Here is a 25,006-nt window from a genome sequence, read left to right on the forward strand (position 1 = left end):
GTGTAGTACATACATATGCAACATAAATAGTAGCACCTGAGTGGCAAATCTATCTGCCCATCTTCTGCCTCCTTCATGAGGGAATTGCTGACCACAAAGCATAGCAAAACATTTGTAAGGTCCTCTGCAAGACCTGTGAGTGCTTTAAACCACTGAGCCACCTGCCCAACCCCTGCACTTTCCTCTCAGTCCTCTAATATGTTAGATTATTTAAATCTTCCAACTGAAATGTTTAAAAGAACATAGAAGAGAATATGAGATACTGCACTATTCATAAAATTAACTATTTTGATGGTAATATGAAATAAAATCAGTGTAGAATGAAAGTATTTGCAAACTCACATTGAGGTAATTCCATCAAAAGATTAGATTCTGAAATATATAAAGAATCCTCATAGCTGAACCATAAAATAACTGTCAAATTAGGAAATAAGAATGGTTTTAAACCATAAAGTAACAAGGAAGTACTTGAGGTTATTAATGTGAATGCCAATGATAATACAAAATCAAAACAATATGAAAAGTAGGCAATAAATTTCAAAGGCAGAAAATAATTTAATTTAATGGCAATTTGTTTGGAAGAGTAAAGCTTACATCAAAATTACTGAAATTACTTAATTTTATTTTAAAAATTAAAATGAAGGAACATAGAAATTGCAAGTACAAAAGTCTTATTGTATTTCATGGAAAACATAATAAAGGTCAAAATGCAGGTATTTAAACTGATTCTTCAAATACCTAGAAACATAAAACAGGGTTATTAGAGTTGGAGGTATCTTAGACAATGCTGCAGTCTTTCAGGAAGCACAGAAAACACCCGGAGATAGCAGTACAATGCTAGTATAGGTCTGAAAGAAAGAAAATAGGTCCCAAGTATATTATTTCTAGTCACAATAATAGCATGTGAGTGTCAAATCTATCTGCCCGTGTTCTGCCTCCCTTACCAGGGAATTGCTGACCACAAAGTATAGCAAAGTATAGTCTTATGGAAAGTTTATCAATGTAAGAAATACATTGTGTGTGGCTGCTCATAGTCAATAGAGGAGTAATGCAAGGCAAGCCATAACATGTGAGTCCAGATCCCTTTTATCCTTCTGGTGGACATTTCTGAGACATGTGCTTCAGAGCATCAGTAGGAAGTCTCATGGAGTACAAGTTCTCTGGCCTACAGCAGAGTCCAAATCAATAACTACCCTCTGGTTTTTCCTATATTCTTTTGAAATCAATGTAAAAATGAAACGTGGTATCTGCACTCTACTTTAAAGGTCTCATTTCTATAGGTAAATGAGAAGACTTTGATGTACAAGTTAATGTTAGCAAAGGCAGAAAACAGACCCTAGGAATAGAACTCTGGGGTTAGATTAGAAGGAAAAATATTTGGAAGAACTCATATATGGACTTATGAGAGAACCTAGTCTTTTGTAGTCCACAATTATGGAGATATTGGGTGGGAAGAAATGCAGGAGAACGTAAGGGGTTGGCTCTGTGTGGCAGAGTTGTGAGCATTCAGATGAGTGACAGACAGTCAACAAGAGTAGGGGTGAGGTAAAAGAGGCTGATGAGTGGCAGATAGTCAACAAGAGTAGGGGTGAGGTAAAAGAGGTCACGAGAGATCAAATGAAGAAGTGCAATATATACATGCAAGACCTTTTTATCATTAAACTAATTGTTTTCCAAAATTATGTGCTGAGAAATTAGAAAGTAATAATAAATATTTTATGGTGTTTTAAAAATGGGATACATCCCAAGAAAATGCCATGGTTTTTCACCCTCCACTAAGGGGGGGGGGGGGGAAGTGGCCATACATATAAAGATTTGCTAGTGACGTGTTGGAAGCTCTATGAAAGTTAAAATGGCAGCTTTGTACTGGCCATTTATAAACTCAATCACGACACAGAGCTGAAGTGGCTTTGTATAAAGAGACAAAGCCCCGGTTCAAGGTGGACTGTGCTGTAAGTTAGGTGAAAGGCTTTATTGTAATTGCAGTAGACCGTCAAGTGAGATTGGTTGTAGAAAATGCAGGGCGTAGAAAAATAATAAGATTATGTAGTTGGGTAGCTACAACTAATATTCTTGAATGTTCATCTGGGACTTTGCTAGATATCGTAAGCTACTGGAAGCACCCCTGTGACGTCTCATCTCTACGGGCAAGTAGCTTCTAGTGATGAAGACACTGTAAAGATTCCTCAGGAGAAAGGGGTATCAGGAGATGGTTCCTGCCTTCTCCATATTCTCCCATTTCTCTCCCTTCTGGAATAACAGTAAGTATAATATATATTTTTCTTTTCTTTCTTTTCTCTAATCCTCTAAGAGGAAACAACATTTGTTCTCATAGAATTTGAAGATTTGGTTTGCATGTATTAGCAGAAACAATGCAAACCATGTATTGGCAATGCTGAATTGAGGTGCATGGATGGGAGTCTGGATACAGAGACCCTTTTCCTCCATTTTTATTGTTTGAGAATTTCATACATGAATACAATGTGTTTTGATCAAATCTGTCTCCATTTCCTCCCTTCCAACTTTTTCCCATCTCTGTACCATTTTTCTCTCTCAAGTTTGGGTTGTCTTTTTGTAAACCCACTGGTTCTACTCACTGTTGAATGTATGTGTGTGGGCACAGGACCAGCTGGAGTAGGGGCAGTTTTGCACATGCCACATTCCTGGAGATAACTTACTCTGTTTCCTACAGCAGTCATCGATTGCCAATAGCTTCTCAACTATAGGTGGAGTGCCCTATACCCCTTCCATGCTCATGATGGATTTTTGTACCTTGTACAGGTCTTGCACTTGCTGTTGCAGTCACTGTGTGCTTATGTGTGCAGTAATGTTGTCATGTTTTTAAAATACTATTTTCCTATAGATGCCTACTTTTTTTCACACATCTGAATAATTTTATAAACCAACACAGCTTTATAAAAGACTAGAAATTTCCATTGTATTACAAATTGTAGAATATTTAGGAGGATATAAAAAAAACAATATTTCTTATCCAAGTTACTGTAAATCATAGTTCTGGGCATAGCTTAACTAGTGTCGAGGCCCTATAATCTCACAAGAATAAATTCCATTATTTTTGCCATATTCTATTAGTTAGTAGCAAATCCCGACTTTTCACACAATAGTTTGAAAAGGATTACAAAAGGCCATGGTGTCTAAAGGCTGGCGATTGTACGGAGGAATCTTAAAGCGTTTTTCCAAGTAATGGTCCTTAGAGTTTACTCAAGGATATCAGTTATATGAGCAGCAGCTACCAGAAATGTTTAAAGTTTTTAACTCAAAACCTGGGAAGAAGCATATTGGTGAAAACCGTATAAATGAAAATCTTACAGATTCAGGGTGAACTGGGTGTTAGAACAGAATTAGGTGATACTGGAGACTATTAGTCTGCCTCACTTTCACAAGAACATTCACCCTTCACTAGATTAATGGCAAGTGTCCTGTAAAAGGGGCTATTTCTCTACTAGTAGACTCCATATGACTCAGTTATACTACTCTTTGGAATATGCCCAGATGACTCAACATCCTACTACACAGATACTTGCTCAGTCTTTTCATTGCTGCTCTACTCACAACAGCCAGGAAATAGAAACAGCCTAAATGTCCTTCTCTCTTCAACCCTTCAGATATGAACACATATCCTAGCATAACTGAAGGAACCTGGAAAGTAAAAGGGGATCATTGAAAGGGTGAATGGGTGGGAGAGCAATAGAAAGGAATTGAGGTACACAGTGATATGGAGGAATAAGTGGTAAAGATGGTGGGAGATTAAAAAACATAATATGGAGGAAGAAGGGTAAAATAACAGTAAGAATGTCTGAAAAAGTCATATGGATCCATCTATAACACACACATAAGGTGTCTCTTCTCTCTCTCTCTCTCTCTCTCTCTCTCTCTCTCTCTCTCTCTCTCTCTCTCTCTCACACACACACTCTCTCTCTCTCTCTCTCTCTCTCTCTCTCTCTCTCTCTCTCTCTCTCTCTCTCTCTCTCACTCTGTGTGTGTGTGTGTGTGTGTAATGTACATACATATATTTTAAATGAAAAATTTCCATCTGGGCTTATAATCTCCCTCTAAGAGCCAAAGACTGCCTAACAAAATCCACACCAAGCATAAGAAACTCTCCTTGAAATTTTGGTTCAGAGTTGTCCACATGATTCTAAAAACGTTACATACCATTGTTATTGTTCTTAGTTTCCCTTCAGGTGGGCGTTATAAGTCCCCGTTTCTGAGGACACCATGCACTTCAGACACAGAGTCCAGAAGCCCCAGAACTGGAACTGATTTGAGAGCCTTCTTCCTGAGGACTAGCTTTCACGGTACCAGGAGATGTCATAGTTTCCAAAAAAGGGAAAAACCAACAATCTTACCCAGTTCTGGTGCCTATGAACCACAACAGTGATCAGCATGACACGATAACAGTGCAGTAGTGGCACACATACCTGACCGTAACCACAGCTTTCTAATCGGACATAAGACTATCTCAGCAAGAGAATAATCATGTCTGGTATTGAAAATCTAGACAACGACTCAGTGCTCATGAAGTCACGGATCATGAAGGAGAAACTACAACTGCCACTTCACTAAACAAACATAATATCTAATAAGCACTAGATATTTGTCTTTATAGCCACAGATAAGTCCAGTTCCTTCCCTTCATCAAGTAAACTTCATTAGGCAACAGGTGGAGACCACTGCAGAAAAATACAACCCATCAAAACACAGAATTGTGGAACACGGTCCCAAAGGACATTTTTAAAAGAAACTCCTGTACCTAAGACTCAGGGACCATCAGACACGAGGAGGCAGAACGATTGTAATAGCCAGAGGATCAGGGAGTTTTCTGAAAGGTTATAACTACAAGTAAAATCAGAAGATAAAGTCATAAGGTCTCACCAACATGACCACCTAAACATGAACTGATTAAGGACAACAGCAGTAGGCAGGTTATTATGGACAGGGGAACACTCAGAGGCCACACCCCTGTCCCGAGAACCACAGGCAACGAAGAGATGCTGAGACTGGGAGAGACAGTCTGCCCAAGGAGAGAGCACAGTAGCTGGTTCTCTACTACCAAATGGCTAGCCCTAAATACCTGCACATATGAACATTATACAAACTTGAGCAGGTTGTATCCATACACTTAAGAAAATATTTGCATTCTTATGACTTCCAGTTTAGTGTTCATGTGGGATTCCTGAGTGTGTTGACCAGTAGGTCTCTGATTCTTATCCCTTCTCTTGGGATCTTCTCCTTCTGTTTATTTGTCTTGTCCAACTCCGATGTCTTAGTTTCATTTTATTTTTAAAAATTATATATGTATATGTGTATACAAATATATATAATTAATGAAACAGTGTTCATAAAAGAGAAGAAAGAAGATTATTTGAGAGGGTTTTGAAAGAGAAATGTGGGTGGGAAAATGATGTAATTATATTATAATTTTTAAAAATACAAGAAATAGTTCTTTAAAAAAAGAGAGTACTATTAGGTTTTTGTACTGTACCAAGGAATAACATAAGTAACAGGTTAACATCAAACACATATCATCAAGCTACATTTTTTTATTTCAAAAACAGTTATACTTATGTTTATATTTTATATACACATAAAACACATATGTTTATGAGATAATTTTAGTCCAAATGTCTATGTGTACTTTTGTTTCTATCTTATTTAATAAATATCTGTACACCAAAAAATATACATAATTTCGAAGGACTAAATAACACTTTACAAATTCCACTAGTCAAAAAATCACTAGTCTGAGAGATTAAATATCGTTTTGGAAATAATTGTGGCACAAATTGCTAGTAATAATTTTTGAGCTATCATGACCTTGAGAAAGCTAACGTTGTCAGACCTCAGTTGGTTGGTTGTTTTCAGTTTTTGATTTTGTTGGTGTTGTTTGCTTGCTTGCTTGCTTACTTTTGATACTAGACTGGCCTCTAGCTCACAGGAATCTACCTATCTCTGCCTCCCAAGTGATAAAATGTAAAGGTGAGTGCCACCATTCCCGGCCCTTAGGTTGTTTTGATCCCTAACACATGTCTTGATTCTTTTGTAATGCTGTGCAGCACTCTGGGAACTGTGGCTAGAATCTTTTACTCCAGATTTTCTGAGTTCCTCATACATTAGAACATCCACAAATGGCACAGAGGGTCAGCACTCATTAAAGAATATTTGATTCATTGATGTCAAATGAATTTAATGAAAAGCAAATTGAGGGGACAGAATTTTATAGAATGATCAAGAAAGTTTTCATGAATAGATGCCATCTGGGCAAACCTGAATGAAATGAAGAAACACAGTGTCTTCTGGGTGACAGCAAGGGCAACAGCTTGGAGAGATTCACGAGTGCAGAGGCCAGGGAAGCTCAGCAAGGAGATGGCCTGAGACTGCTTACCAAATAGGCTTGGACGAGCAATGAGACTTCAGGACCTTCAGTTAATTCTTCTGAGGATAAAATCAAATCATGCTTGTAATTTTTTTGGCATATAGCAGTTCTGGGTTCAAAAGGCTAATTTTTTGTTTTTATTTCATGTGATACAAGCATGCTTGGGAAACTTTGAAATGCTAACTGGAAGTTTCATAAAAGTATAAACTGTTGGATTCTGTACCACATGTCTGGTTCATGTCAGGATCTTACCACTTTCAAGGCACAGCAAGCTTGAATGTGTTTCAGAATTACCTCCCACTCTAGGAACTCTAGAAGACTAAGGAAGAAATATATAGATGTCCCTAACAGTTGAAAGTTATCTTCAATAAACTATAGGAGTGGTATCTAATGTAGCCCCTGTAGGTTCAGTGTGCTGGTTTTAATTTTTCATGGTAGCAAAATTTGAACTACCTTTTATGATATTGGCACGTCTCCAAGACAAAGAACAAATAGTTCATGGGTTGTATGTTACTTAATAATTCATGATGTTCTCCTTTTTTTCTAACAATTATAGTAGCATGGCTGTTTTTAAACACCATTAAATCCACAGATGTCATAATGTTTATCTCATGCTGACAAGAGTGCAGAAAAAAGTTTGTAGACAAAGTAAATGCACACATTAAGTTAAGGATGGCAGCCGTTTACTACCCAAACCATCTTAAGCAACAGAAATGATTTCTCAAATTATTTGCTTGAAATTACTTCACATACATTAAGAGAAAAATTTGGACACACCTAATTGCTGTCATATAGATTATGAACACTGAATGCAGGAAGAGGAAAATAAATAAAGAATACAAGAGGTAAATGGAACTGCAATGTGGCTTTCATAAGACAGCAGACAAATCAGAACTGGAAGACAAGCCAGCCAGGCTCAGTGCTTAAAAGAATGCGCATTCAAATGTGAGGCACCAGAGTACGTGAGAAAGTCATATCTCACTCTCCACTCAACTGTGGAGAATGTTCTGACCATTTGCTAGATCTGGGTAGGGGCTTAAAGTTTACCGCCTGTATTGTCCTTGGCTGGTGCCTTAGTTTGAGCGGGACCCCTGGGCCCAAATCTGCCTATCAACTTTACATTAGCACCGGCCTTTAATCCCAGCACTCAGGAGTCAGAGGTAGGTGAATCTCTGTGAGTTCAAAGCCAGTCTGGTCTACACAGTGAATGACAACAAGGGCTGTGTAGAGACATACCATCTCTAAGAAACAAATAAAAACAAGCATTTAATGAGTACTGTTAAGTGGGTGGACACATGAATTAAAACTTTCTGGCCCCTATATGAGTCAAATTTTCACTAAGTCCTTGCAGAGACCTTGTGAGATGAATATTAATTTTCTTGTTTGTTTGCATTTGTTATTATTCTCCTCTTGTTGATACTCAGGATATGGTGTTGTGACATTAGGATACATAGGTACATAGAGCTCTAAGAGCTTAAAGCTGTTACATAATACTATTATTTCTCCAGTGTCAAATTGTCAACTCTGAAAACCTACTGAAAGTAACATTAACTGGACTCAGCAGGTTATTTCTCGTAATATATATCTGTATATAAGTACAGATAATATGTATCTGTAATAACAAAAAGGAGGCAGTGAATTTGAAGAAGAGTATATGGGAGGGTTTGGAGAAAGGAAAATTTAATTGAAAAAAATTTCAAAAAATTATGATTCTGACTTGACAAAAGAATATGAATATTATCACCCTTGACACAGTAGATTATTTGTTTAAGAATAAGTTAATACTGTGTTATAAAATTTAAATTTGATTAATATTGAATTAAAGAAATATGCAAACAAACTGTTTATCCTTCTATGAATATAAAATGGCTTTGGTAATTTTGTTTTGTGCTGAAGAAAATAATAGGACTCCTATTTATCTAAACCATTAATGATATTACTGGGATGTTTTAAGAATTATATGAATATATAACAGCAGGATGACTTCTATAAGAACAGTATATTGTGTATCAAAACAACTTTTTAATTAAATTGCTCCTACACCTAAGCAAAATTGTATTTTTATATCATTATTTTCACCTCTCGTTCAACAATTATATTACTGCCCATCTTGGTAGGAAGCTGAGTTAATGGCACTTTTTAAGCTGTTTAAATGGGTACCACTCCACCAATAAATCAAATCTTTGACTTTGACTTTGACTATAAACTAACGAGCAATTTCTATAGTACACTATAATTTAAATTGGATGCAATCTTAAGTTGTGAGTGTATTTTATCTCATAACTACAGTTGTGGTGGTACAGCCAGTCAGGATGGCCAATCTTTTGGAATAGGTCAGTTCAAGTCATGTGGATTCATTTTAAAACAAAGTTCTGCTTCCCAAGGTCACCTGATTTCTGTAATGAAGTTCAGGCAGATCAGCTTAGATTCATCACTCCTTTCAGCCCAGCAGCTCCTACTGGTGCTGGATCAATAGCATCATCATATACCAAGGCTACTCACACATGTGCTTATTACTTGCTGACATGTTGATGGTTCTAGCTATTCTCACTAGAGTGACTGTTGTTTTTTTTTTTTTTCCTGTACAGGATTTATAACCTGATTCCCAGAAGAGGCTGTTATAATGTTTTTCAATGCTGCCACTTAGTATTTGGCTGACACCTCTATATCTTTTAGTATTATATCTTTGATACATCTGCTGATTTCTGCCAACACTCTCACTCCAAAATTGATAAAACATTTTTTTCTAATTTTGATGAGTCATTAGTATTTTAACTCTACATACAATGAAGATATTTATCCTTGAAAGGAAGTGTGGACATTGTCAAGGACCACATTATAACTGAGCTGGATTTATAGGTAGTATTAGACAACCAACAGTGAGTCAGTTCTTTAGAGTTCATAAATCCAATCTGCATGACTGAAACTCTTTATATTTATATCAATTATGTTGTTACTCTTACATTGTAAATAAAACTTGGACAGAGGGTCTAAGGGTAAATGACAAAAGATCAGTTATAAATTCATGCTTATATAGCAAGCATCAGAATCTTAATAAACTGTTCTAAGTCAAAAAATTGTGTTACAAAATCTGTGCACCAAAAATACATTACCAAATACATACATATATTTATATCATTGTATATGTGTGTGAATGCATCCATGTGTGTAAGTGTACAATTGTGTGGTTCACACAATGAAACTGGAGATCACGGTTTCAGCCAGGACTAGCTGGCCAGTGAATTCCAAAGACTCTCTTGTCTTTTCTCTCCAGTATTGCATTCACAGTGCCCATCTCCATGCCTGGCTTTTACTTGAATGTCAGGATTGGAACTCAGACCCTTATGTTTCTGTTTCTGTTTCTGTAGCAAGCACTTACAAACGCTATCACCTCTCAGCCTTATATGTCTATCTTTTGACACCTGTTTGAGCCAATGATTACATTGCAATAGTAAACAGTCATGTTGGTGAGACTATAAGGCCGTGGTTTCTGGCATTCCGATGGGACACCATCTCACAGCAAACTCCCTGATCCTCTGGCTCTTGTCATCTTTTCACCCCTATTTGGCAATGTTCCCTTAACCTTGGGTGATGGAACTGTATTATCGATGTATCTAGGCAACAAAAATAGGCATGCTATCGTTGATGCAGGGAAGTTCAGGAGGCCTCAACCCTACCTAAAGAACCACAGGCAAACAAGAATACTCAGAGTAGGAGAAAGAGCCTTCCCCAGGAATGAACACACCATTGTTTATCCAACAGCAAATTCCTAGCCCTTATACATATACACAGGTAGTATTATACAGACAGAGTAGGTTTTATTTATGTATTTAAGAATGTATGTGCATATTTCTGAATATGTTGTAACTACAATGAACAAAGAGGCCATGTATTTGAAGGAGAGTAAGGGATGTATAGGAGAGTTAGAGGGAAAGAGGGGCGGGGAAATAATATACTCATGACATAGTCTCAAAAGATGAAATGTTTTTAAAAGAAAGTATGTAGTGTGACATTAGAGGCCAGTTATATCAGAACTCACAATATTAAGTCGCCCTCTTAACAATCATTACCATAAAATTATAGATAGTACATTTTTTTCTTTTCTGCCACTGCATGTCCTCAAATTTAATGATTAGTTCTTCCTTGTTTGTAAATCCTAAAGAGCAATTTCCATCCAGTCATTAGGATTGCTTCATATATGCCCATGCTTATGATTAAATATTTGGTGGGAAACAGCAGCTGCTGATGAATTATGATCATAGTAAATTATACTTATAATGGCTATTGATTTCTCCCAGTACTCTGACTAGTTGTTTAAATAGTGATGAAGGCCGTACAACATTTTAAATTATGGCAAATCTACTTAAAACAAAATACAGCTTTTCTGATATCCTATTTTGCAACAGATTTATTTTTCAATATTTCATATCTGTTGTCAGAGTATTATTCATTATCTCCGAGGAATACTTCATTTAGAAGAAAGCATGCTGTTCAAAAATACGTTGAAGCCCTATCTTGAATTCATAGAATAACTTAATAGAATAGACTCATGCATAAGATTAAGGAAGATTTAATAAATTAATAAACATATCAGAATCAGTTATATATTATCATGTAATCAATCATGTATATCAGTCATGTAGAGCTACATATTATTTTTCCTTAAATTAAAAAAAAGGAGAAAAATCCACAATTATTTCTGATTAGGTTATTTCTCTAAAATACTATTATCATGAAAGGGCAAGGTTCCTAGTCTCATTTCTTATTATAATTGAAAATCTTTGGTGTATTTATTAGCTGTTCTCAAATGGACCTGATATTGGCTAATATGGATTAGCTGTAAGAACTTAGTAACAGAGAGTTGATACTGAACTACTTTGGTGACTTCTCTGCAGAGGAGATAGGGCCTCATCCATAGTGCTTCCATTGATTTAAAGTATTGTGCCTACTGTTGCTCCAGTAGCTTATACCAGACTCCCTGCTTTGAAGTCAACTATAGGGTTACATTTTAGTTGTAGAAGCACACTTGCCTAAAACAGTGTTAAGTTCTCTTTTAGAACATAATGCGCTTCCATTAAACAGGCCACCAAGGCACCTTCTTCTGTGCTCTCCTTGCTCTTCACACCTCAATTTGCCCACAGCACTGTGCTTCTATCATATGACCAGTGTTCTACAACATACGGGAAGATACCAAAATTACCAGGACTCATTGGTTTGTTGTCAACTTTTAATCTAATTTGCTTACAAATGTAGGCAAAATAAATATATTTCTTTCTTCTCTCTCTTATTCATCCCTTTTACCTTTTGCCGATTTATTTATATTTACTTTTATTTACTGTCGTGGTTTGAATAGGTATGTTGCTCATAGGAATGACTGAACATCTGGTCCATAGAAAGTGCTATCATTAGGAGGTGTAGCCTTGTTGGAAGAAGTGTGTCACTGTGAGGGTAGGCTTTGAGGTCTCCTATGCTCAAGCTAGGCATAGTGTGGCACACAGTCCGCTTCTGCTACCTGGGGATCAAGATCTAGAAACTTTGGCTCCTACAGAAGGAAGTCTGACTGTACACTGCCGTGCTTCCTGCCATGATGGTAAAGGACTAAACCTCTGGAACTGTAAACAGCAGAAATTAAATGTTTCTCTTTATAAGAATTGCCTTGGTCATGGTTTCTCTTTACAACAATAAGACCCTAAGACGCATACTACTATTATATATTGGTGTGTGTGTGTGTGTGTGTGTGTGTGTGTGTGTGTGTGTGTTGTGTGTGTGTGCGTGTGTGTGTCTTAGTCTGGGCCCAAGGTGAAAACAGTATTAGGACGCCACCCAACTGAGACATTGGCTCTACAAACTGATAAACATCTGAGATAAACTCAGAGGAGGAAGTATCAGCCCAAGACAAAAGACAGGCCAGGCTATCGTATGGCAAAACCACCATGAATGGGAGGAGGAAACCTGAGAGAAAGACAGGAGATTCCTGCCTGACAATGATGCTACAGAGTTGCGGGATTAGGGAAGGAAGTGTGCAGGTCTGAGGGATACTTCCAAGTTTGGTCCACGGATAGTGTGGCTCCTTCTGCGGGTTGGTGATCAGCAAGACTCCTCAGAATTGTGCCAGGGGAATTGCCCCACAGAAATGATACCCAGAAGGTTTCATTCTTGTTCCTCTTAATCTCCTTTCCCTCCTGTTTACGGTAGTCGGGTTGTAAGGGAGGTACACGCCTTTAATAAATTCCTAATAAAGTAGAATCATTAAGGAATCAGGAGTGAGTGAGTGTGTGTGAGTGTGTGTGTGTGTGTGTGTGTGTGTGTGTGTGTGTGTGTGTGTGTAAGTGTGCTCATGTCAAGATACATGTGTGGAGGTTAGAGGACAATGTGTAGAAGGCACACACACACACACACACACACACACACACACACGCCTATAAAATGATGAAGTCAGGATATTTAGATGATTCATCTATCATACTTTTGCTTCAACACAAAAGATGTGATATTATAATACTAATGTGTCCTGGAAGGGGACCTAATGCTGAATTGTTTAATTGCTAATGAAGAAATAGGACACATTTATAGATAGCTCAATAAAGTCTCTTAAAATGAGAAAGCATGTGAAGGACATAATTCATAAACTCTCCATTTCAAAAAAATCTCATCCTGGTTGATTGTGTTCATTGTTTGCCCACATAGTAACGGGTGGCCAAAAAAGAATACAAGTTGTTGTTGTAAGATTGTTTCTACTTTGCCTTTCTTAGTTGCCCATAATATACTCATTCTTATGGATTCTTTCATTTCAGGAAAAGGTTCAGAGTGGATGTGTGATAGGCTGCCCTGGAGTGCCAGATGTATGGTACAAATAAAGTGTGCTTCCTTGGAAGAATTCTTTTTCTATTTATTTATTTATTTACTTATTTGTTTATTTACTTATGTCATATAGAGCCTTATTAAAACATAGGAGTGGCTATTTTAAAATAAATTGTCAAAATACTAGTTAGGTATCATTTTTCATAAATACTCCATTTTCTAGGTATTCTAAGACGCTTTCAGGCCTTATGAAGGTTTGTTTGTTTGTTTGTTTGTTTGTTGCATTATAAAATGATGACATTTTCTGAAGACTTCTCAGATGATTAAAAAAATTATCCTAGCTTGACTTAGGCTCACAATTCAGACATTTTTTAAAATGGGAAGTCATGGACTTAAAAAATTTCATGTAGCTGGGCGGTGGTGGCGCACGCCTTTAATCCCAGCACTCAGGAGGCAGAGGCAGGTGGATCGCTGTGAGTTTGACCCAGCTTGGTCTGCAGAGTGAGTCCAGGGCAGCCAAGGCTACATAGAGAAACCCTGTCTCAAAAAACAAACAAACAAACATAATTCATGTAATTTAAAACAAATAGATCCCATGAAGGAATAGTGGCTCAATGTACTGTAACTGACTGTCATACTAGTAAAGATAACAGAAAATTTGAAATAACAGCATGTATCCTATATGACCACAATAAAATAAAGCTTAAAATCAACATTAAATGAATCTCTCTCTAGTAAGTGCATGAACTCAGGAGATTAAAAGACACTTGAAAGCTTCCTGTACTTAAATAAAATGAAAACACAACACAATGACAAGTCCGGGACACATTAAAAGCAGTTCCAAAAGGGAGATTTATAGCCTTAAGCAGTTACATTAAAAAATGAAAGAATACAAATAAATGACTTAATGATGCATCTTTAGACTTTAGAAAAACAATAAACCCAGATCTAGTAAATGTGAGGAAATGATAAAAATCAGAGCATATGTTAATGAAAACATATAAATTAATTAATAACAAACAAAACACTGTATAAGGACTCAGTGAATCTAAGAGCTGGTTCTTTAAAAGAAAAACAAAAAGACTGACAGAACCTTGGTCTAGTTAATCAAATAAAGAGATTACTCAAAATCAATAGAAACAGAGATGAGTAGGAAAACATTACAGCATATAGCAAATGTTCAAAATATTGTATTACTATTTCTAATTTGGTTAATATTCAAAAGTCAAAAAAATCACCCACCCTTCTGTTGAACTTCGCTTCATGTAGGGAAGGCAGTCAGCTTCTGTGAGCCATCCCCACTTGTTTCTGAAATCGTCACTGACCCTCTTCCCTTTTTCTGGTAAAAATGTATTTCTCACAGTACATTCTTCTATCACCAGGAACTATCACTTTACTTAAAATTCTATTTAATTCCCCCATTTACATTTTTTTTTTCATTATCACCTCTGGAGAGTCTCACTGACTAAAATTAAAACCTTCACCTAGTGTCAGCTTCATTGTACTTAGGAACTGTTAATGAATTTGTGTTGAAGAGAGTAGACAGTGTGGTGTTTCTGCTGCAAAGGGAAAGTAGCTAGAAGTAGCTAGAGTGTCAGGAGACCTCAGCCCCAGGCCGACTTCCGCTCCAGGTGGAAGCACCCATAGATTTAGGTGCCTTTAAAGACTCCCTTTACAAGCTTCCTTTTGAATCACCTCTTTTTTTAAAAAATTACTTGACTTTTCCTGTTTTGATTATTTTGTGCCATGGCTTTCTAGGAGAAATAGTTTTCCCAAAATGAAAGTATAAAGAAGATATTGGCTTGAGCTTGAACAGCAGGGATGTCTTTGTTTTATCAAAGAGAAAGAACTACAAGATTGTTAACAACTTAAATTAATCTATTACTGTAACATACATGTTTAATTTTCAGCATTGTATCAATAGAAAGTTTTGTTTATTTTTTCTCACTTTAATTAGGTGATACCTTGAAAAGCTATGTTACCCTGGGTTGTTCATGGGTAGGACGGTATAGGAATCACATGATGTTAGTACAGTGGTATTCAAAGATATTGCTTCATCGAATCAGCAGATCTCTGATTTATTATTTATTTTAAATATCCTCTGTTTCCCAAAAATCTGCTTCAAAAATTGTTTCAGCCACTCTATAAAATTCACAATATATTTTATGTTTTCTCTCTTGATATTCCAGGAAGGAAATATATTGAGTTAAGACAATATTCATAGCTTTAGAAATATAAGTATCCCTGTCATGTTTGTTATCCATGTCCTTTTTACTTCAAGGCATTGAAGAAATGAATAGGTTTTGACCAAAAATTTATGTTTTGTAATTTACTATAGCCAACCCCTTCTAGGTGCTTAATAATCAAGTATTATGTGCTTTCATATGTTCACATATTTGCATATATAGGACTCTCAAAATCAGTGTATGTATATATACGTATATCTATTTATACACATACACAAATACATAAACACACACATATGGTATCATAAGACACCAAATATTGTGCCCCTGAAGATTTCTGGGACATGGGCTGCTGTTGAGATTCCTTCATGTAAGAGTAAGCAAAGAATAATATGCCGAGATGGAGGTTAGAGGAATTTTTTCAGCCATGTACTGTGGCTTAGAAGGCTCTGTTTTACTCAGACCTCCTATTTCTTACTCCGCAATAGCTTTAGTGTTCATGAGCATGGTAGAGTTAGCTTTGGGACTCTGAAGCAATTACTCAGAGTTACTACTATGAAGCACTGATTTTTAACATGTATGAGACACAGGCCAAGCACTCTTAACTCATTTGCCCTTCATACAGACTGGAGTTATAATCTCTATTTTGCAGACTGAAGAATTCAGACTTAAGAAAGTAAGTAGCCCATGCACAGACTAGGGGTTTACAGTGGCATGGATCAGACTGGAGAACAGAAAGGCCAGATCCACAGCTGGTGTCCACTCCATCACATCTGTCATTCAAAGCTAGCCACAGACCTCACTCAGTGCAAGAAGTCTCTCAGACAAGAGCCAAACCAAACCAAATCCATAATCCATGCTGCACTGGCTGCCAAATAAAACTCCTAAAAACAAAGTACATTTTTCTTTTAAAGATTTTTTTTCATTTTTGTATTTTTGTTGTTTAAATAATTTATTCAGGTTATATCCGGATTGTTATATCATCACTTGTATCTTCCTGTTCCCCCATCCTTCCTTCTTTCACCCTATTTCCTTCCCCTAGACCTGAGACAAAAGGGGACCTCCTTTTTCTACCATATAATCACAACCTATCAGGTCTCATCCTGGTAGCCTGCTTCCCCTTTCTCTGAGTGCTACCAGGCCTCCCCACCAAGGGGAAGTGGCCAAATAGGGGGCACCAGAGTTCATGTCAGAGGCAGTCCATACTTTCCACAACTGTGGAGAATGTGCTGTCCATTGGCCAGATCTGAATAGGGGGTCTAGGTTTGATGCTTGCAACGTCCTTGGTTGGTACAGTAGTTTGTGAAGGTTGCCCCCCTGGGTCCAGACCCACCAGCCTCAATGATCTTCTTGTATGATTCCTGGAGCCTCTGGGTCCCTCATTCTTCCATACCACTCTCACCTGGAGTCCCAGTTGTGAGTCCCAGCATCTGTCTCAATCCCCCACTGAGTAAAGAGTCCCAGAGGACATCCAGGTTGAGCTAGTACCCAATTATACGGAGTATAAGACATCCATGTGTCTTTCTAGGTCTGGGTTAAATCACTCAAGATGATCAATTCTAGTTCCATCCATTTGCTTAAAAATTTCAAGATTTCCTTCTTTTTAAAGGCTAAATAGTATTCCATAGTGTAAATACACCACAGACTCTTTATCCATTCTTTGACTGAGGGATATCTAGGTTGTTTCCAGATTCTGGCTATTAAAAATGAGGCTGCTATGAACAAGGTTGAGCATATGCCTCTGTTGTGGGATGGAGCATTTTCTGGGTTTATTCCAAGGGGTGGAATAGCAGGGCCCTGATGTAGCCCTATTCTCAGTTTTCTGAGAAAGCACCAGATTGCTTTCCAAAGTGTCTGTACAAGTTTACACTCCCACCAGCAATGAAGGAGTGTTCCTTTTCTCCACATCCTCAGCAGAATGTGCTGTCATTTGAGATTTTGATCTTAGCCATTCGGATGGCGATAAGATAGAATCTAGGAGTCAATTTGATTTGCATTTCCCTGATGACTAAGGACTTTGAGCATTTTGTTAAGTGTTTCTCAGCCATTCAATATTCCTCTGTTAAGAATTCTCTGCTTAGCTCTGAACCTCATTTCTTAATTGGGTTATTGGGTTTGCTGGTGTTTAATTTCTTGCGTTCTTTATATATTTTGGATATTAGTCAGATGTCGGCTTGGTGAAATATTTATCACCGTGCACAAAACTCAAGTCCAAGTGGATTAAAGACCTCAATATAAAATCAGATACACTAAATCTATTAGAAGAAAAAGTGTAGAAGAACCTTGAACTCACTGGCACAGGAGACAACTTCCTGAACAGAACACCAACAGCCCAGGAACTAAGGTCAACAATTAATCAATGCGACTTCATGCAACTGAAAAGCTTCTGTAAGGCAAAGGGCATTGTCAACAGACTAAAGTGACAGCCTACAGAATGGGAAAAGTACATTTTTTAACTCAGCAATATCATGCAACTTTTACAGGGACCTTATATAGCAAATGCATGTTCATGCACGCATATGCATGCACTTGTTTATATTTCATGTTTCATTTTCTTGTTTGCTTAATTTTACCTATTATATGACCTCATAGCTAAATATTCTTTCACTGCTGTTAGGAAGGGCTGAAACAGAGACTTATACTCAGGACTAGAAATGACATGGTATACTGTTTTTGTAAATCATCTGTATTCTTTTCTCTCTCAGTTTTATTACATATGTTGCTGTAAGTATTTCCCTAAAGCTGAAAGTTAATTGTCATTTATACATATCTATTGTACTGGGGAAAGAATCAAGAGATGGGACTTGCCAGGAACCTTCCCTGACATATATGGATACCTTGAGGCAGAGCCAGCTTGTTGTGTGCCAGGTGGCAGTTCATTCATTAGTCACTTTCTTTCACAATTTTACTTCTTTTTATATACATGGAACTAGCTGCAATCCAAATACACCACGGTGATGTGTACATCTTAGTAATCTGCGAGATCATCCACTGAAAAGAGGATGTTTTCCTCTTGAGTCATACATTGCATTTTAAGTCTCGGACTGCTTTTATTACTCTTATTCAAGTTCTTCAAGCACAAGGACTTAGACTCACTGTGCTACTCAGCAGTGATTCTGTGCAGATTTACTACGCTCTCTTTATTAAAAGCTTGAAATAATTTATAACATTGGATTAAAATAATGGATGTTCTGAAATCCACCTGATAGGTTAGGGTTCTTATTGTAATTAATTTCGCCTGTGTGTGTATATCTGTGTGTGTTTGTCTTTATGTGTGTGTGGATTTTTCTTTGTGTCTGTCTGTCATTGTGTGTGTGTGTGTCTGTCTTTGCATATGCAGCTGCCATCTGTGTGTGTGTATGTATGTGTGTGTGTGAGTTTTTGTGTTTGTGTGTGTGTGTGTGTGTCTGTCTGTCATTGTGTGTGTATGTGTGTGTTTACACATTGTTGATTCTACAGTGCTAGTCTGTTGGAGTTGCAAATACTTGAGATATATATATATATATATATATATATATATATATATATATATCACTAAGCTCTAGTGCCCCAAGGGTAAGAAGTAAAATGACTGGCTTTACAACTCTGTGATGAGTTATTTTCATTTAATGCAAGCTAGGACAGGAGATTGAATTAGCCTAGTAATGTCTCTTAATGATATTGACTGCCGGGAATATTCAGCATAGCATTTCTCTCAGAATCAGTGCATTCTTTCTGGCCAAGTTGCTGTCAGAGGCAAATGAACATTATTTGATATGTCAGACAAATTCTGGATGCTGAAATTTCAATATCTCTGTTGAAATAGTAAAACTCTCCAAATTCAACATCATGTGCAATGCCAGTGACACTTTTATATGTGCCTTTCATCACATAAACATCTGGATGCAAGGCACCTCATCCGTGTGTGCTTACGAAGGAAAGGAATGCGTGTTTCTGTATGCTGTTGTCATTTTTGTATTTGATTTTCTTATGTAGGAATGTTTCTATTAAGTAGTGTTGGAATGAGAGAGAGAGAGAGAGAGAGAGAGAGAGAGAGAGAGAGAGAGAGAGAGAGAGAGAGAGAGACAGACAGAGACAGAGACAGAGACAGACAGAGACAGACAGAGACAGACAGAGAGAGAGGGAGAGAGAGTTTTTAAATTGTGGCTTTGTTAAAAAATAGTGACCTCTTTGAGGAAGACTGCCCAGAAACATGTTTGCCTTACTCTGTGGGTTTCACTAAGACCTGGCAGCTTTGAGAAGTGCATCTAACAATTTTATTTCAGTTATAAAGTCAACGAGTTCAAATTCCAAGGATGTTATCCTCTCATAAGCAATTAGCACACATCCTGAGCAATGAAAAAAAAAATAACCAAAGTGTCTAGATGTGATTCATACCCACAAGCCTTTGTGGTTTTTCTCAGGCTCAGTTGCTCCCGCCTGGAACCTGCTCACATGCTGGCAGGAAGCAGGAGGGTGGCCTGTGCTTCCAGACTGACATTTCAGGGAGCCTGGGAGCCTCTCCTACAGCAGCTTCCCCAGCTTCCCCTCAGCCCAGGGGTCTTTCCTGTTCCTTCATGGTTGCCAGGCACCAACTGGCTCAGACAGTGGAAAAGCAGGCTTGCCTTTGTGCTGTCAGACCACTCAAACCTTGTTTCCTTATTTTCATTCTTTCTGCTAATCATTTTTTTGTGCTTCTGTTTTTCTGCTTCTGACTTGGTGAAATCTAACTGCTTTTCAGGCCACTCCCAGCCATCCCATTTTGTGATCGATTTATTGGACAAGCAGATATTTCCATTCCTTTCTCTGTCTCCATCATTTGCTTTGTCCAACCCTTGCACTCTGGATTTTGATTTTTCTGGAGGTTGTAAAATGTGGCTTACATATTAAATGAGTACACTCTCCCTAAAAATCCCACATTCATTGTAAATAGTGTAGTCTAGCTATTCTGAAATCATGCATACCATCCTTACTTGTGCTGTGCAACCATTGTCAAGGGCATTGATGCAGTGTTTGATGTCATTTTGATCATTCACTAAAGAAATCCAATCCAAAAGCTAATAGAATTGTTCACACACAACGGGCTAACTCTGTTGTGCTGGGTCATCTGCATTTGTTTTAACTGGGTGTGTCTTGACTGCAGTGATACACTAAACTAGGGTGATATCCCAAATAGAAAATACTTTGTACAAAACACCTCAAGAGGAACTGCGGTAGGCTAAAAAAATGATGGAACCCATCTCATTTCCTCAGTCAATTCTATTCTATTCTATAATAGGTCCAGGGTCATGTACAGTTAGCACATCACATGGTAGAACAGTATTAAGAAAACATTACAAATATCCACTTGCCCTATTTTTAGACCTTCAGTGTAGTAGCATATAATACAGTCTCCCTAATTATGTGATGTCAAGATGGAATGAATATGAAATTGTGTATCATGTTATGATGCTGATAGCTTTGAGAAGTGAGTTTATTTACCTATCAAATCTGTCACTATTAACAACATAAGAGATTAATACTAAAATTAGACTTTCAAAAGCTGGGATGGACGTCATTCTTCTGTATTACAGAAATAAGTAGAAGGAAAGGAATAGGTGGGCAAAGGGGCAGATAGGGCTAACATGTAAAACTGGATGGCATGTAGTAATACATATACTGTTTGAATACGTGTCTGTGTGTGTGAGGGGGTATGGAAACAAGGGAGAAAACTGATATTTGTGTTTTTGAGTTAATGTCTTAGCATGCTACATGGATTCTGCTGCAGCAGCTAGGAACCTACCTCACCAGGTCATTCTCACTGCAGTGACACCTGTGGGTAGGAGCAGTGATAAGAACTAGAGGCTGGTTGGTGCCGCAGTGTGAGCAGAACCCTTGGGCCCAGGTCTGCCCATTATAATGTTCTACTTATAGGTTTCTAGGACCACCTGGATCCTTCTATTTCCCCATTATCCCATACTCATCTCACCTAGAGTCTCAATAGGATGTCCTCACATCTATCCCAATTTCCTGGTAAGTGAGGACTTCCATGGGACATGTCCCTTGGCCTAGTGTCCAATTATGAGTGATTATATAGCATTTGAGTCTTTCTGCTTCTGAGTTAACTCACTCATTATGATCATTTCTAGCTCAATCCATTTGTCCACAAATTTCAGGAATTCCTTGCTTTTAATAGCTGAGTAGTATTCCATAGTGTAAATGTACCACAGCTTCTCTATCCATTCTTCTACTGAGGGACACTTAGGCTGTTTCCAGGTTCTGACTATTATGAATAAGGCTGCTATGAACATGGTTGAGCATATGTCCTTGTTGTGTGCTGGAGCATCTTCTGGGTATATTCCAAGGACAAGGACAATACGTGCAGAAACCGTCGAATGCCTACCCAGAATTAGCCAATGGACAGGACCTTCTCCACAGTTGAGTGGAGAGGGAGGACTAACTTTCACAAGAACTCTGGTGCCCCATATTTGACCAGGTCCCTTTGATAGGGAGGCCCGGTTGCACTCAGAGGAATGATAACAGGCTATCAAGAAGAGACTTGATACCCTATGATAATATAGAAGAGGAGGAGGTCCCTCTCAGTCACAGACATAGGGAAGGGACATAGGTGAAAGTAGGAGGGAGGGAGGAACAGGAGGAAACAAGGGATGAAATAACAATTGAGAGGTAATATGAATAAATTAATAAAAAAGAACTAGAGGCTGGCTTCTCCTAGTAAAAATAATCTGCAAGCTATTCTAGGCATCAGGAGACTATTTTCTCTCCTTAGTCTACTTCCTCTGATTCTTGTTTGTGTGAAAATCTTTCCCACTCAATGGCAGTCTTTGTTGGTGTAAATCAATTCACAGTCATATGAAATCTGACAAGTGTATTGACTTCCCCTGTACCGCCAAAATACCTAGCATATGGCAGGAGAAAAAGGTTTATTCAATGCTGGACATAGCTTTAAAGCAGTTATTTCAAGGTTTATATTAGTAGAACTGAATAGGTTTGAGCTACAGTGTTGTCTCCCAATATTTGTCAGAATAATTGATGTATTTGGCGTGAAAGATGGAAAAAAAATAAGTGTCTGGAGATAGAAAAATATTCCAGTTGGCACAGTGCTTGACTCTCTCAGAACCTAAAGGAGCCAGGTGTGGGGTGCCTGGTTGTCATCCCGGTAGCAGGGAGGCAGAGAGAGGCAGAAGCCCGGAGGTTACTTGCCAGTTGCTGCTGTAGAGCAGTTTCTTAGAACTGAAAGCTTCCCTGCAGGAGGAAGAACAAGCTCATGAGATCCAGCAAGAATAAAATAATGATAAAGATGATAACGATGATGATGATGATGATGATGATGATGATGATGATGATAATAATAATAATAATAATAATAATAATAATAATAATAATAATGGAGGAAGTGTCACACTGAGAAACTTGGAATATTATTGAAGACCCCCTCCCCCTCCCTAGGTTTGCAGAAGAAGAGAACCAGACGACTGTGGGGTGGGCCAACTCAATAGCTAAGCTACAAAGATATTATTGTGTTATCAAGCTGCCTGGACACTGTAGAGAAGGGTCCAGGGATTTTTACGGATTATCACCTTTGATGGCTTGGACTATTCCATGATGCAGTGACTTTTGAGTTAACCCTGTTCCATGCAAGGAACCAATCACTGCACTGATGCTAGCAACTCCAAAACAAACCAATTTGTTCACTAAGTTGGACACTAGTGCAGTTGTCTTTGGTCTGTCCTAGGTTCCTTTCTGGGGTGAGTTGACAGGTGTGTGTTTCTTGCATTTACCCAGCAAGGGCCTGTCAAACAACACCTGCCTATATACTTTATAAAATATAGGCCACTGAGAAACCCTATCTCAAGTTCACATGACAAAAAAAAAAAAAGGAAGAAAGAAAGAAAGAAAGAAAGAAAAGGTGGACAGTGCATGATGGACAATACCTCTGCCTCTGTATATATACACACACACATACATACAAAACACATACACACACCTCACAAACCATCAAGAGTCTGTACTTGTATATAGTTGAAACTGAAAACATTAATGAATGTCATGCAATGTAAGGATATGCATCTATGAACAGGGTCACGGCATGGAGTGGCTTGGGGACTTTCTTAGAAGATTAGGTACTGTGGCCTTGGACTATGTTCTCAAAAACTGAAAGACTTTTTTTCAAAGTACCAATATCTTAGCTATTCCAACCACTAGAACCAAAATATCTGAGTGTTCTATGAGTCACAGGAATAAACCTTCCTATGGGACTAACATTGAGGCCAAATAGTGCAGAATTCTAGGCTGATCTTTAGAAAATGCACCCCAGTATTTGAGTTCAGATTCTGTGTAGAATTCTCCTGGAATTCAAAATACCTCATGTTGTCCCACTGGATCTTAGTTTACTCACTTTTTAAAAAGCAGGCATTATATAGCCATTGTTTAAATATTAAAGCAGATCAAGTATGTGAAATATTTCATCCCATGGGAATGAATGGTCCTGGCATTCAAACCCCCTTAGTCTGTCCACTCCCAGCCCCCCCCTCACCCCCCCCATCACAAGTGATACATAATACTTACTTAAATTAAAAAGATAATTGTAACCATGTAGCTGTTGTTTTTCCACTGAGCCATTTCCTCCTCTAAACTTTCTCCAATAAATTGTTATTAGTTTCTGGATTACAGAATTGTGCTTCCAAAGTTTCCAGTCAATAGGACAGATACTAAGAATTGAGATAACCCGATACAGAAGCAGTTAACAGTTTTCCCTTCTAAGCAGGCAGCTCCCTTTATTCACGCAGCTCCATTGTGAATGGTTTCCCAAAAACAGTGCATCAAGTGTTTGTGTACATTTCTTACTCAGCTTTCCAGATAAAAAAGCTTCATATATTGAGAAGATAATAAAAACAAATTCTTCAGTAAGGTATATTTTAAAAGATGGAAACAATCATTATTGTTACTGCTCTTTGTTTCTATTACATAAGTTTGTATAAACTTATGTAAGATAGAAAATGGTAAAAACAAGACAGTGTTTGTAACTCAGTATGAGATTAAGTGCATGGCTTTAAGACAATGCTTTCTGACTGGCAAAATAGACCACAATTGCCTTCACTGTAAAGGGAAAAGCAGGAGACCCTGAGATGGACCAGTCACACTTGGCTGAAAGAACATTCCTTGCTCTCTGTGTTTTGTAAAATATTTTTAAGGAATTACTTTTTGGTGTGGATACTTAGTATTAACAACTCAGCAAAATAAGAAATAATATGCCATTCTCCACAGACAGGTAAGTATTCGATAGTGGAAGATTACAGTGCATAGCATTGTTAAGTAAAATATTAATTTCTTTTTAGCCTAATTTTACTAGAAGTAAGGAAACTGAATGAACACTGAACTTCCACCATTTGGTTACAAGAAATGGGACCTAATGAGGTTGAGAAGCTTCTGTAAGGCAGGTGACACTGTCAAGAGAACAAAGAGACAGCCTACAGACTGGGAAAAGATCTTCACCAACCCTTCATCTGACAAAGGTCTAATATCCGAAATATATAAAGAACTCAAGAAATTAAATACCACCAAACCAAATAACCCAATAGAGAAATGAGGCTCAGAACTAAACAGAGAATTCTCAACAGAGGAATATCAAATGGCTGAGAAG

At 37.7% G+C, this 25,006-nt stretch overlaps 1 long non-coding RNA gene across 1 annotated transcript in view; it reads left to right on the forward strand.

Annotated features, from left to right (window-relative positions):
- LOC311596901 overlaps nt 1–25,006 on the forward strand; it is a 70,908-nt gene that overhangs the window by 40,369 nt on the left and 5,533 nt on the right. The window contains exon 2 of the long non-coding RNA XR_014779026.1: nt 2,101–2,261. This is a non-coding gene — a long non-coding RNA (uncharacterized lncRNA). The remainder of the gene's footprint in view (nt 1–2,100; nt 2,262–25,006) is intronic.

This window comes from Acomys minous (genome assembly GCF_964271855.1).
Source record: "Acomys minous genome assembly, chromosome: 4".
Taxonomy (NCBI): domain Eukaryota; kingdom Metazoa; phylum Chordata; class Mammalia; order Rodentia; family Muridae; genus Acomys; species Acomys minous.